General features: G+C 40.5%; 1 long non-coding RNA gene across 9 annotated transcripts in view; it reads right to left on the bottom strand.

The window, feature by feature from the left end:
• Positions 1-13,013, bottom strand: part of LOC118915123 (uncharacterized) — a 73,072-nt gene that overhangs the window by 11,923 nt on the left and 48,136 nt on the right. For 2 of the 9 annotated variants that reach the window (XR_008996133.1, XR_008996132.1), the window contains exons 5-7: positions 12,330-12,401; positions 11,504-11,790; positions 8,798-8,885 (exon numbers count right to left, since the gene is read on the bottom strand). This is a non-coding gene — a long non-coding RNA (uncharacterized LOC118915123). Of the gene's footprint in view, positions 1-8,797; positions 8,886-9,089; positions 11,791-12,329; positions 12,402-13,013 lie in introns of those variants that run through there. The other 7 variants (XR_005025962.2, XR_008996131.1, XR_008996128.1 and 4 more) reach the window with 7 other exon arrangements.

The raw sequence follows: 13,013 nt of genomic DNA, 5'->3' as shown, positions 1-13,013 counted from the left end.
AGAGTTCTTTGAAGTGGGATGATATTCTTGTACCTAGAGGCTCTCCACCACAGCTAAAGCTGCAGGTAATGGATGGCTGAGGGGATGTGATACCCATAGGCACTAATCCCTATATCAGCGAAACAGGAATTAGATATTGCTTCTGATTTGCTATTTTGGTATGTATGCAGGGGCAATTTCAAGGGCTCCACTTGGTGTCCCTATCACAATGTCAATATCTCATAATTAGGAACCAGTGGAAGAGTACTGATTGTGTGTGTGTGTGTGTGTGTGTGTGTGTTTGCATGTGCACACTCCTAATTATTCATTTGGAGAGCAGGCAAACAAGCACAGGATGATGAGTGGACATATATGGTATGAACATGAGGACCCATTAGATCTACTTTGAGAAAGACGATAGGCAAGATAATTCACCACTTAGCTTGGATAAGTACTAAGTCCTACTCTAACTGGAGGACTAATATGGCTTTTTAGTTTCCCTGCTATCTGTATCAATTTAGACCTCATATCTGTTTTCAAAAGTCTGATTACTCACTTCCCCACTGCATACTCACTCTGGGACAGACACAGGTTTCTCTGGGGAAGGATTGGAAGAATACTCATTATAGATAAGTTTGGTGACACCACAGGATCCTTTTTCAAGTGGACCTGGCCTCCCCTTTGATCAATGGGCTATAGGTCTGTAAACTAAGTTAGGCCTGGGACCTGGATAAGATTCGGTGATTTTTCCATTTTGGTGGCTGATATCAGCCTTTGCTCACTAGATCTAATTTCTTCTGGTTTTGGAACTCAAGCAATACCTTATTAGGTAACTACCTATCTCCCTTCAGGAATTCTGTGTTGTGTTAGCCATAGCCATACATTCCTGTGGGTCAGCACACTGTTATTGTTACTCTAGCTTTAGATCCTTTGATCTACATTGCTTATGATGCTTAAGTCTTAAAGCCTGGTCTCTGCTTGTCCAAAATCCTATTATCTGTAAGACATTGGGGGTTCAATTCATGGCCTGTAGAGGTGAGCCACTACCCAGGGTCTCAAAGATGCTAACAGCCCCTTCACCAGTGCATTCCTTGCCCTAAATGAGAAAGGTGTGCTCTGGCCTTCCAGAGAATATACTCAAGTGATGGATTCTCAGCTTGTGTAGTAAATCCATTCTATCACTCTTACCTCTCTAAGCCTTTTGAATCCTTCTCCAGTAGCACAAGGAGGCAGTTCTGGAATCTCTACTTTGACTACTGTCAGCTATTAATCAGTCCATAGTCCTTCTGAGCTATGCACAGTACTATTGGAGATAATTTGAGATGCCCTTCCCAGAACACCAAATCCCAAACAACACCTTAGTGCCCTCATGCCAGTGAATTATTGCTTTTGCAACATTACATTCCATGTTCTTGTGTATGGTACTCTCAATATTCATTCCCACATGTTTTCCTATTGGCATCTATTAACCATGTCCTACAGTTCTTTTTGAGATGTAGACTATTTATTACTGGAGAAGTGACTATAATTTCCTCGTTGGTTTGTGCTGAGACTTAGCTCTGATCACTGTCTTGAAGACAATAAAGGATGGTTGTACTGAGTGTTCAAAAGAAGACGTATTATCTTTGAACACATTGCCCTGAGGCTGCAGACAAAACTGCCATGACGGCCTTCTGATTTTCATATCAGACATTGTCCTGATAACTAATTACATTAAGCCTGCTTTCTGCTTGCAAGGCCTCCAGTGATGGCCAAAGGAACTACCACCCTGTATAATTTTTTTTATAATTTACTTTATATGGATTCATACAGCAGCTATTTGACTCTGCAGTGACTTGATTTCATCCTGCACCTCATCACATTATCTACAAATGAAAATTTTAGTAATTATGATGGCATCACATGCCAGTTGTTCTTAACACTGCAAGTACTTGCACCAGTGGTGTACCTATTATTTCTAGACAGAGAGTCAATCTTAATATAAATCTTGACCTTTAGGTCTGCTTTCTAGGAGCACCCCTGGAACCAATTGTCTTATCCCAGTTTCCCTAGAAAACAGCCTGAGTCAAAGCTTGGATGTTGATTAGAGAGAGATGTGATTCCAACCAAATAAGAGTAGGAGTAAAGGAAGTGAAGGGGGGAAGCAGGGAAGAAATCCAAGCTGGTGAATTATGAAGCCATCCCATCTCTACCAGGAAACACAGCCGGTTGCTCTGACATGGGACATACCTAGTTAGGCTCTTGGGAAGGAATGGAATACTTGATACATTGACTGCCTCCTGTCTTCTTCCAACTGGCCAAATTTCACTGAGTGAGACAACACTACACTCTCTGCATTTAATCACCTTGCTCTTTCTGGCACCTGCTTGGAAAATCCTATCTCATGCTCTGTGGCACAACTTTTCACCCAAGACCAGAGGAGTCAGAGGTCAAGAGTGTCCATGGTCAGATCCAAAGCTCCTCATTGCTGGGGCTACTGTGGTTCCCACCGTGTGTGATGAAGGTCACGCAGGAGCCTGGGGCGTATCCTGGGCAGGAGCTCATCTAAGCGGATTGCCCCTTACTTACATTTTTATTTCTAATGCTTTTTCATGGAGTTGTTTTATTTCATACATTCACAATAAGTTCAGGGATTGAAGAAATAGAGTGGAAATTGTTGTATAGCCTTCCAAAGGCTAAATCTGAAGTTGAAGAGCAGATTTTGACTGAATAACACAGACAAGGCTGACCTTAGGCAAATCCCTGGTTTTGATTTGATGTTTAGTAGAATTTCTGTTCAAACAAGTGCCCTTTTAGTTAAAGTAATATATCTCTTACTTAAGTGGCAGACGTGTGGGACTGTTACTTGGTTTTTGCCAACCTACAGAAATTACATCACATGATCTGGAGGTTAACTATTAAGACAAGTCCAAATTTTTTACTAGCTAGACAGGAGTTGGCAGAGGAAGTTTACGCCTTTGCATAGAGTCCTAGATGTAAAAAGAAGACATAAACTTAAAAAGACTAGGGTTTTATGGCATTATAATTTTGTGTTCTGATAATTAAATATGAGCCTCCATGTCTATCATCTTTCTATCTGCTCATCATCTCTCTTTATACATAGCTATCTTTATACACACACATATATACATACATACAGTTTTTCTTTCAGTTAACCTTTCATTTTCAAGGTCAGACACTTAGATGGTAAAAAGGGGAATGAAATTAAGAGTGCTTACAATACCTAAAAGGAACTGAAGCTTTAGAATACAGGCAGTTAGACATCGTCAATAGAGAGAGTGCCTTAAGGATTAGCATCTATCATTAAGTATTTTTATGACACATACAGAAAAACAACCTGCCACCAGGAAGGCACTCTGAAAAGAACAGTCGATCAAAGTGGCACACAGTATTCATTTTTTGACAAGCAGCTAGGGTTTGGAAACACATTGGGGTACATATTAATATCTGGATTGAAAAAGAAATCTCTGACTACATTCTAAGTGCTTGGCAAAAGCAGATCAACTACCATTCGGTTAACATACACTGCATGTCAGGCACTGGGGTAAATGTGACACATACCTTATCTCCTCTGATCTTTCACTGCATCTTTAAGTGTAGGAATCATTATTTCACCAAATGAAACTGAATCCCAGAGAGTTAAAAAATTAACCCAATGGAGATAGTATTTGAATTCAGATCTGTGTGCTTAAAATATGTGCTTTTAAGCCACTACGCTGTATGACTCCTCCTACCCCCACCACTGACTGTGTTTCTCCAATGTGCCAGGTACTTTATATTCATTAGCTCAGGAATCTTCTCAGACACACTGTGCTCAGTGATGAGAACACTGGGACTCAAGAAAGAAAAGAAATGTTTCTAAAGCCACAGAGGTAGTCAGTGATGGAGGCTAAGACAACTTCATTCCAAATCCCCAATCTTCCCACTACTCCATGTTATTGCCTAAATTCCTAAACAATGAAGCTAGTCCAGCCTTGTGCATTCTCTCCAAGGCTTTTTTCCATTTCATAGCTCATTCGATCCAGAAAAATACATGTGTATGAGTGATTAGGATAAGGCCAATACTAGCTACTAATAATGACTCAAAGTCATTTAAAGACACCACGCTTTTTCTCCAACCCTGAAGACTATTTGCACTATCCCCAATTTATAGGCAAGGAAGATTTTAACCTCTCAGGCATTTATGAATTCATATGTAATAGTAAAAAGTCAAGCTGTTATTTTGCCTTGAAACATCAACTCCAATGCTTAAAAGAAAAATCTGGCCATCTGAAAATCCAAAAGCAAAATATAGAAGGCAAGCTGTTCTTCCTTGATTCCATGCAAGTGTTTGTCCCCAAATTTTAGCCCTCAGCAAAGTGAAGACTGTGAAGGGGATGGTAGGCAAAATGGAATTACTCTTTCTGACTGAATGGTTTGATGAAGTGGAGAAGCCATCAAGTCTTCAAAGTAGGTCACCAAGAGAACTAACAGACACTTTTAGTTTTTAATGATCCACTTAATCCTAGTGATAATGTGGAGAAATGAGCTCTTTGATCAACGTTGGTAGGTGTAACACAGGTAATGTCCTTTTGGAAATCAACTTGGTCACACATAGAAAAAGCCTTCAAAATGTTTTTGTCTGTTAGCACAGAAATTCCTCTCAGAGATCCATCTTAAGGAACCAATTCCAAATGGCAATAGCTTGATGTCCCAACTGGCCAGTTGTCATAGGGTGTTAATGTTGTGCTGGACAGATAGATGCTAACAGATGAAGACAAAAGCTACAGGTAAAAAGATATAACTTATGACAAACTTGGCACAGATGCAGCAACATCTGAGTCAGATGCTTCTAATTTGTCCTCTGGCCTTGTCAAGGCCCCCACAAAGGTGCTTATCCACAAACTGTGATGAGGACAGTGTTGGGCTTTTTGAAACCACCCTCCATCATTCTTCCAAGGCCTGGGCAGAGGGCAGGGAGTCTTACTGGTCCCTACCACCCATTCTGGAGACCCAGGCTACAAGGCTTTCTGCTCCCTGGGCAAGGAACTGGTAGGAGTCTAGCACAGGAGTGATGTTGGCAGCAAAATGAAGTGGATCAAATGTAAATTTCCCTCAGCATATCCATTTCAGCTAATTTATAAACAGAGCTTGTAACATGATGTGGATAGTTAAAGGTTGAAAGAAATGAATGTGCTAATTTTGATTATATTTAAGCTACAGAAATGGCTGTGTGGTATGACTCAATCCATAAATAATGGCACATACATGTAACAGAACAGAATGTAACCACTAAAAATGATGTGTATGAGTATTTTATAAGCAATATTAAAAGTGTTTTTATTATCATATTAAGTTAAAAAGTGGGGTGAAATATTACAAGTAAAATATGGTGCCAAGTGTGTAAATAAGAATGCAAAGGAAAAATCCTAAAAACAAATTGATCTTTTCAGTCTTCTTTTCTTCCCTCCCTTCCTCTCTCTACATCCTCAAAAGTGAAAACAGAGGCAAATAAACTAAAAAAGTACTGGACTGGGAAATGACCCGACTGGGTTTTGGTCTCAGCTGCGTCATCAGCTGCGTCATCAGCTGCCTGGAGCTTTCTGCAGTGATCTGGAGGAACACCCCCTCAGACCTGAACAAGGAGAGCAATCCTAGGTGACATCGTGGGCTCCAGGGCAATTTGATTTCATTCAAAAAGTCAACATAATGTGAACACGAGATACTCTATTTTGGTAAACTGTGACTTTGTTAAACAGAGGAAGATAAAACCAGGGCTTGTTAAACCTCACAGAATCCATTGAAAATAGAGACTGGTGCACTGTTATCCTCTCAACTCAATTTTCAAACCTATTCAGGTTTATCAGCCTATTTTGTAACTCAATTAAAAAAATGTTCTTTAATTAAGTCATTTGAAATTGCTTAGTTTAATTGGATTCTTGATTCTCAGTGAGGCAAAAAGCCAGTGGATTCTCTTGCTGTCAAGATACCAGGAGTTTTTCTTTTTCTTTTTCTTTTTCTTCTTCTTCTTCTTTTTTTTGGCATGGAAGCAGTTTCTTTTTAATTATTCTTATTTCTTGAGATTTTGGTGTTACAAACAGGACTTGAGAAATAATTGGATGTGCTCCAAACAGAGTTCAATATTTCTATCAGAAGACTGTTACCCCAAATAGGTCACACACTTTAAAATAAACATGTTAGCATTTTAAAGTAACACATTTGTTTAAATTGTGAAATAGAAAGGCTTTGTTAGGTATGGCCAATTCAAGTGCACAGTTTGAAATATGTTTAAATATACAATTTCCCCTTGAGATGCTCAAACAGCATGAGAATTTGTACTACCTTCCTTTTGAGTCTGTATTCCAAGATTGGAGGGGAAATCGACCAATTTGTGCTTTTCTATCTAACTTGCTTCTGGTGGAATCCTGTTGCACGTAGCACAGTGCCTGATACATGCAAAGCATAAAACAAGTCGAGCTGGAGGTAATGGTAGCATGAAGGAAGGAGCAGAGGGAAAATACGATGGCCGTAGGGAAGGGGAGAGCAAACTGGCATTCCGGTGTCGACTCTGACAGAATTATCCTATATGCTTTCCATATGTATTCTCAGTTAATCTCCCCTTCATCTCCATAGAACAGATATTATAATTATCCCCATTTTGCAGAAGAGGAAACTGAAGTTGTAGATGTAGTTACCTCCCCAAGCCTCACAGCAGTAAAGCTAAGCTGTAAACCCAGATTTGTGTTTGCAAAGCCTATGCTCCTTCTATCCCATATCTGCTTTATGGGAAACTTATGAAACAGGGTCTTAAACACTTATGTAAAAATTTCACTTCCAGTCAAGATGATATAACTAGGATGGTAATTACCTTCCTGCATGAAGCAACCAAAGTTTTTCCCTAACTAACGTATGGAAAAACAGTTTTCAAGACACCTAGCAGAAGGAAAGTGATCCTGAGAGAAGATAAAGATGGGTAAGCCCTATGATTAGCCCAGGCTACTACCTTGAAGGAGTTTCCAGGTCACAGAAGGACAGGGGGACCCTAGAACCATGAAGGCCTTGTTGGGTTGAGGAAGCAGCACTGGGAGTCAGGGGAGATGAAGGTGGCTTGAATTTTTAGGAGAGAGTACCAGAAAAGAGAGAGGCTGATCAGAGAGAAAACTCCAGAGGAGTCCCCTCAAGTGTGCACCTAGGTATTGGCCAGTGCCTGTGTGTGAAGAAATTACCAGAGGCCAAGAAAAGAATCACCTGGAAGGATAAAAGGTAACAGTGACTTCATGCACACAGGGCTGGGAATAGTGCATGAAACACCCAGCCAGCCTGGAAGATCTCATGACTTACAGGCATTGGATAGAGTACACAGAATGTGCTTGCTAGAGCAGCGGGGAATGCTTAGCACCAGACGACAAACAACCAGTTCCATCCCATGCGACAATTCTTAAAACCCACAAGAATTAATCTGTTTCCAATAACTTTACTGGTTCCAGAACAAAACTCAAGAATTTAAAGCAATACAAAAATGTGCTGTATTCAACAAGGTGAAATCAGAATGCTAGGGCTTTAATAAAATATTACCAACCATCCAGAAAAAACAAATGTAAGAAAATATAACTCATAATGAAGAGAAAAAGCAATCAATCTAAATTGACCCAGAACTGACAAAGATGTTATAATAAGCACAAAAAGGCATCAAAACAGTCATTATGTCTATATTCCATATATTTCAGAAAGCTAAGTGGAGATATGAAAGATATTTCTAAAAACTCAAAATCGAATTTCTAGAAGGGAACATTTCAGTGAGTGAGAAGAAAACACATTGGTTGGGTCAATGACAGATTAGACACTGCACAGGAAAAGATGAGTGAACTCAAAGACATGGTCCTAGACACTGTTTTAAAATCTAACAGAGTTAAAGAGGAAAACAGATAAGCACAGCATCTCTGAGCAGTAGGACAACTTCAAGCATCCTAACAGGGGCAACAGGGGGTGAGGAGACAGAAAAACAATAATGACACTTTATAAGGGTTGAAATTTTTCCAAATTTGATCAAAACTCTAAAATCACAGATCCAAGCGTCTCAATGAACCATAAGTGCAGGAAACATGAAGAAAATTATGCTCTAATGATGCCTCAACAAAGTTTTGTAATGATTTAAAAAAAAAAATCTTTCATGGAACTCACCAGCACCCCTCAGGCTTCTGCTTCTGAAAATGTGCAAGGCAGTGATTGCACTAGTCATCTCTGAGGAGGTGAGTGTTGTGATTGCTACCTTCAGTCCTGTGGAACTGTCAGGAGCAGACTGTGACAGTTCTATCTCTGTGTTGTGCAGAAAATGCCAGAGATGAAGTCCCCTGGCTCCCTCCAGTCACTGTGGCCTTCCCAGAAAGTCCACTGACTAAGATCCCTCAACCACTGTGGCAGAGCATTTAAGAAATAAGCCAGGGGACCGAACCTTTTCAGGTTTCCAAGTAACGATGATAATGGTCACAGGGTCTAAATACCTTTCCAAACATCTGCTGGTCTCTTTGGATCCCTGGATAAAAATCTTTGGATGACCTATTTTCTCCTCCCCATATTGGCCCTAGAGGTCAGGCACTTTCTATCTTAAACCCTCCCTGTTGCAAAATCAGTGAAGTCTTTATCTGTAAACATGATAATGACAGTGCCCATCGCAGTATACTTCAACTTATGTAATTTTTACTTTCTTGTGATTATCATATAGAGTCTTGAGGATGACTAAATAAAAGATAAATATCTATAAGCATTTCCTAGACTCTAGGCAGCTTTCTAAGTACCTTATATGACATAGTATCTTATTTTACTTTCACAAGAAACTTACCAGGTAAGTGCACTCTGTTCTTATTGGAGGGCAATTCTCATTATTCACAGTAAATGTTACTGAATTAGTGAATACTCAACTGCTGTTTCTGGAAGAAATACAATTAGGTTCCTGTGATCCTCCGATTACAACACTTTTTGTCAACTGATCAATACCTAACCTAGTTTCGTGTGTGTTTCTGTTTAAAGATTTAGTGTATATTGTGATTCATTAACACCGAACTCAGTCAACAGCACTATACTTCAGCTTTGATCAAAGCTTATCTAACATACTTAATTTCCCCAGAAGGCACACAGTAGCGTTCTTGAGCTCAGAAATAACAGTGAGCATTTCAGCACCTCACACAGGAATCAAGTTAAGTACCAACAAAAAGCACAAAAATGCAAAAAACATGGCACTACATAGACCACAGATAGGACACTTGTTTGCAGTCTGAGAGCTGAAGCAAGAAGACAGAGAGCATCGTCCCTCAGCCTCAGCTGAAAACACACACGTCAGGTGACTCAAATTTTTTTTCACTGCCATGTCCATGGATGATGCGACAAGCGCCACTAGTCTGGATTTGGGGGTTACAAATAAATTTTAGCAGTTAGGTGAATTTGAAAATGTGGAATCTTGTAATAATGAGGATCAATTGATTATAATGCTCATCATCTCCCTTTTTTGGTGAAAGAAACACTCAGGGTAGTTTCCTGATTTTCTCAAGTTTGTATTGTTCATAAATAACAGGATCCAATTCCAACATGCTGACTCCAGATCTAAGCTCTGCACCACTGTACTGTCTTCCATGACACAGTGCCTCCAACTGAATTCGTACCCACATCGATCAGCAATAATGAGGTACAACAAAGAAACAGGCAATCCCAGTGGCTTACAACAACAGACATTGATTATCTTGCTGCCAGATCTGTGGGTTGGGTGGGCTTCTGCTGATCTCATTTAGGCTTAGCCGGGCTTGCATCAGGCTGCTATATGGGTTCAGGTCGGCTTCATTCTCCTTTCTTCTTGAGCAAGTGCCTACTCAGAACTTGTTCTTATCACAAATAGCAGAAACACAATAGGCCAAGGTGTTTAACACAATGCAAATACAAAGCCATTAACATTCAAACTAAGTCCCATGGCCAAGTCTAATGTCCATAGTTTTATTTACTAGTAATGGATACTGCAAGGTCACATGGTATAGGAAGCAGATGTATAATTCCGATACGGAACAGAGGGAAGAATGGAATCAATGACCCGCTCTTTGACAATGTCTAAGGTCAGATAACAAAGCATTGCACTTTACCGAGGCCCTCACTGCTCTTTTAAGGAAACAAAACAACTGTTCTCCCTAAACTCCTATCTCAAGCTGAAGAAAAACAGTCACTGTCCTGATTCATTTTAGTCCTGCACTGAGATGAAGTACCTCTTGCCCTGAGGATGATCTAGGCAGTGGTATCTTGAAGTTCAATTAAAAGAAGCCAAGAACCCTACAGATGTGGTGTCAGTTGTATGGGACTGGACAGAAGTGAGAAATCTAAGTATGTCCCAAAGTTAAGAATAACAGGCTGTGCAGGTGAGAGGAGCAGCTCAACATGAGAGACGATGCCTCCAAGAAATTGGTGAACTGAACAGTTCCCAGCTGCAGAGATTATTTAGAAGGTTCCTGGCATAAGTTGCTATGTGCCCAGAAGTGTAAGGAAACTGGGGAAAAGCTAATCACTCAGGGAGGGACTCAGCCCTTTGGCCTTCTGCCCTCCCCGGCTTCCAGCCGACACCTTTACAATCCCTCCTGACTCTTACCTGACTCCTACTGTCTCCTTGTATCCTAACCCTGGGTCCTACCTACTCCTTTTGTGTGGGACACACGGCATTCCGAACTCCTTTGTCATCTGATGCCTTCCAGGTTGAGTCTGAGTCTTCTTTTCTCCTTCAAATTGTTTTGCCTTCCCCTCTCAGTGAGTTGAGGAAAACCCATCTCTAGAGTGTTTCCCTTAAATCCATTCTTGAAAGAGCTGTTTAAAATATGGTTTCTTTCATTTGATTGGCATTCCTGACTTTCTTGCAACTGTCACCAGGCCAGAGAGGGCAAGCCCCGAGAGGCAGGGCTTACATGCCTTCCCCTCCTCCAAAGCTCTCATTAAGTGACTCCCCTGCAGCAGTCTGATTAAGTGAAAATCCACTGGGTAAGATGTTCAAAGAACTGAGATCTTGTTCATGCTCTACCATTCACTCAATTAATGACTCTGAGAAAATTACTTCATTTCTGCTCATCTGAAAATGGACTAGTGGAACTCAATCAGCTCTTCTTAATGTTCTTCAGTTGCTAAATACAATTCTAAAAACAAATCACTCAAGTTCTGTGTTTTCATCTGTAAAATGAGGGTCTCGGGTTAGAGTGTTGCTAAGGCCCTTACACATTCCTCATTCTAGAATTCAAGCCTTTTCAACCAATCCCACCCCATCAATTAGCAGCTCATTTTGTAATACTCTTATGAAAGGACAGTTTGCTGGGACAAATGACATTGTAATGAGTAGGCGGGAAGTGGATGCTTTCACAGCCGGAACATATACAGGCCTGTTTGTAAATATGCAAAACTCCACATTCATTTTTATGATGCCCCGTTTGTCTATTTGCATTTCCAATGAATAAACCAACTCCAAAACAATCTGGAACAAGCAATGTGTTATCATGAGATATTTGTTCTCTCAAGTGATGGTACTCACAAAATCTCTCTCTTTCTCCCTTCCTCTCTCTCTGTTGTTCTGTTGTTTCTGAATAATCACCAGAAAGTTGCATCTCGGGGATAACCCAAATTCCAAACCCATGGAGACAGGAAGTTGATGCATGTGGACCAAGTTAGAGGGGAAAGGAGTGAGTGGGGAGGAATTTAAGGAGGACAAGAAAGATAATGGCCGACAGAAATCAAATTCCCCTTCTTTTTCTCCTTCATTGAATTTTCAAGCCAAAAATATCTTTAGAGCCAGTGGAGAGACAATGGTCTGTTTGCCATCTGCAGAGACAAAACAGCACAGTGAAACTGCAATTTAAAGGTGAAAGTCATCAGGAATAGAGTTAAATAATGTATGTCAGAATTAAGGGATTTGGTACAAAACCCTTTGCTAAGACCCTGGGGTGCCTCCCTGTGGGTGGGTGTGGTTCAGAGAGTGAAAGCTAAATGCGTTGACAGCCAGAAAGCAAACGTGGGGGACACTTAAGGGCAGTAACTTGAAGACTTTAAGCACAAATCCCACATTACTGAAGAGGTAGAGGAGAATCAGCAACACTTGCCCTGAAGCTTTAGAGATTTTATGCGGCTAAACATAGACATTTTCCACCGAAACCTATGACTGCATTCAGAGGATGCAAATGTGGCATAATTAAAGATCAGAGCCAATTCAAAAAACCAGCTTAGAAAAATGCTGCTGAGCAATTGTCATTCTTGATTCTATAATCCGGGTCATAGCCCAAGGAGACGGAGCAAGACGTAAATGCTCTTGGTGTACCTAGGAAAGGACATGGACTTGGCAGTCAGCAGACCCGACTTCATACCTCTTTGCCACTGTTCACTGTCTGGGTTGCCTTGGACAAATTTCTTAGCCATTTATTCTCAGGTACTTTCATCTGTAAGAAAATGACTGCAAAAACATGTTGAGATGTACACACATGCCAGGCACTCTTGTGAGGGCTTCACAGTCATCGACTCTTTTAATTCTTATAGTAGCTCTGGGAAGAATGCATTGTTATTAGCCCTATTTTATAACTGAGGAAACTGAGTCACAGAGACAGTAAGGAAATCACTCAAGATCACACATAATGAGCAGTGGAGCCATGAGCTCTGGAACTGATCTCTGGGGTACTTAACCATAGCACACGGCAGTTCCGATCCTGTAGAGATGTTGGAAAGCCCCCAACAGTAGTTCAGATTAGAAACTCAGCAAATATTGGCACGTTAGTTTTCTTCCTAATCAATCATATGTTTATCTAATAAACATTTATAAAGATGCCATTATGTGCCTGAAATCATGCCAGATAATAACAGCTAACCTTTTTATTCTGCCTTAACTCATTTAATTCTCACAATTTTCAGTACCTTGATATGAGTGCTGATATCATTGGGCCTTTGTCCTGGCATTCTCTTTGCTGGAAGAGCTTTCCCCTAGACATCCACATTGCTCACTTCCATGTTGTCAGGTCTCTGGGAGGCTTTCCCTAAACACCACAGCTGAAACAGCC

This window comes from Manis pentadactyla, chromosome 3 (genome assembly GCF_030020395.1).
Source record: "Manis pentadactyla isolate mManPen7 chromosome 3, mManPen7.hap1, whole genome shotgun sequence".
Classification (NCBI taxonomy): Eukaryota; Metazoa; Chordata; class Mammalia; order Pholidota; family Manidae; genus Manis; species Manis pentadactyla.
This window is presented reverse-complemented; position numbering and strand designations above follow the sequence as displayed.